The following is a 2,469-nucleotide window of genomic DNA, read 5'->3' as shown; positions in this document are numbered from 1 at the left end:
GCAAAAGTTATTTGGATCTGGAAGGATGTTAGACTAAAATTGTCTTAAGTGTTTATGAACCTAGGTTATAACCTACTGTATAACATGGGTATACAGTAACTCTGCAACAAGCTAAAGGGAGGGGATGGATTGTGGGGTTGGAGAGAGGTTCACGAGGAAGGGCACATGTGTATATTTATGGCTGATTCATGCTGTATGGCAGAGAACAACACAGCATTGTAAAGCAATTATCTTCCAATTGAAAAATTTTTAAATGCAAAAAAAAAGCAGACATACTCTTTGCTGTCACTCTTTGTTATCTCTTCAACACAGGTTATTTAATTTCTTGGAGCCTGTTTACTCAGTGTCATTTAGGAAACAAGTTGTAGAAAGGTTTAGAAACATATGTGATATTATCTTCTTTAAGTGAAAGAAATTGCCCAAATAGAAAGGATTGCTACTTTGTCTGAGTCATCATCTGGATTAACACTACCGAGTGATGCATCCGGGCTGGGGGCGGAGGGTTGGGGGATGGTGGCACTTCCCTGGTCGCTCAGCTGGTAAAGAATCTACCTGGGTTTGATTCCTGGGTTGGGAAGATCCCCTGAGAAGGAATAAGCTACCCAGTATTTTTGGGCTTCCCAGGTGGCTCAGACAGTAAAGAATCCACCTGCAATGTGGGAGATCTGGGTTCAATCCCTAGGTTGGGAAGACCCCTGGAGCAGGGCATGGCAACCCACTCCAGTATTGTAAAGAGTCAGACACAACTGAGCGACTAAGCACAGTACACCAACCCTAAACTTGTTACTTCACCTCTTGGAATTGTAGTTGTTTTACCTTTACTAATTCTTTGTGTTTTTTTTTTTAATCTCAATTTCTGAGAAAGTTTCCTTAATTCTACCATTGCTGTTATAAACTTGTGGATTTCTCCTCATTATCCTGTTGAGTTTTGCTTTATATGTTTTGATGCTACCTTGTTAAAGCACATGGAAATTCAGGATTGTTAAATCTTATGGGCAAATGTGTTTGTTATATGGTAACGCTCTACGTTCTTAATCCTGCTTTTTTACTTAAGGTCTATTTTGTCTAATGTTTGTATTGTGACACCAGATTTCTTAGATTAGTATTTTCCTGGAGTACACTTTTCCAATCCTTTTTCTGCTCCTTAACTTTCAAACTTTCTGTGCTTTCATGGACAATGGTAGAGCACTGTGGTTAAGAACATGGCCTCCAGAACAAGACTGACTCTTATTTACAGCTGTGTATCTTGGGCTAGTTACTCAAACTTTCTGTGCTTCTGCCTCTTCATTTGAAAAATGGGAATAATAATAGTACTTACTTCATAGGTTTATGAGACTTCCCTGGTGGCTCAATTGGTAAAGAATTTGCGTGCAGTGCAGGAGGCCTGGGTTCAATCCCTGTGTTGGGAAGATCCACTGGAGAAGGAAATGGCAACCCACTCCAGTATTCCTGCCTGGGAAATCCCACAGACAGAGAAGCCTGGTGGGCTACATTTCAAGGGGTCTCAAGAGTTGGACATGTCTTAGTGACTAAACCACCACCACCACATAGGTTTATGGTGAGTGTTAAATATATTAGTATAGAAAAATCACTTAGAACTTTTCCTGTCATGTAGTAAATATTCAACAAGTCCTAGTTATTTTATTCTTACTATAATGATAGTGGATCTCAGTGATTAAACAAATTCTGGAGCCATACTGCCTAAATTTGAGTCCCTGTCCACCTTTTCTTAATATTAATACCCATGTCAAGGATTGTTGAGATGATAAATGAAGTATTAAATGTGAAGTGCTTAAAAGATTGCATAGTTAGTTCAGTCGCTCAGTCGTGTCCGACTCTTTGCGACCCCATGAATCGCAGCACGCCAGGCCTCCCTGTCCATCACCATCTCCCAGAGTTCACTCAGACTCACATCCATCGAGTCGGTGATGCCATCCAGCCATCTCATCCTCTGTCATCCCCTTTTCCTCCTGCCCCCAATCCCTCCCAGCACGAGTCTTTTCCAATGAGTCAACTCTTCACATGAGGTGGCCAAAGTACTGGAGTTTCAGCTTTAGCATCATTCTTTCCAAAGAACACCCAGGACTGATCTCCTTCAGAATGGACTGGTTGGATCTCCTTGCAGTCCAAGGGACTCTCAAGAGTCTTCTCCAACACCACAGTTCAAAAGCATCAATTCTTCAGTGCTCAGCTTTCTTCACAGTCCAACTCTCACATCCATACATGACCACTGAAAAAGCCATAGCCTTGACTAGACGGACCTTTGTTGGCAAAGTAATGTCTCTGCTTTTCAATATGCTATCTAGGTTGGTCATAACTTTTCTTCCAAGGAGTAAGCGTCTTTTAATTTCATGGCTGCAGTCACCATCTGCAGTGATTTTGGAGCCCAAAAAATAAAGTTTGACACTGTTTCCACTGTTTTCCCATCTATTTCCCATGAAGTGATGGGACCGGATGCCATGATCTTCG

The sequence above is a fragment of the Bison bison genome, unplaced genomic scaffold (assembly GCF_000754665.1).
Source record: "Bison bison bison isolate TAMUID 2011002044 unplaced genomic scaffold, Bison_UMD1.0 scf7180017864533, whole genome shotgun sequence".
In the NCBI taxonomy this organism is placed as follows: Eukaryota; Metazoa; Chordata; class Mammalia; order Artiodactyla; family Bovidae; genus Bison; species Bison bison.
This window is presented reverse-complemented; position numbering follows the sequence as displayed.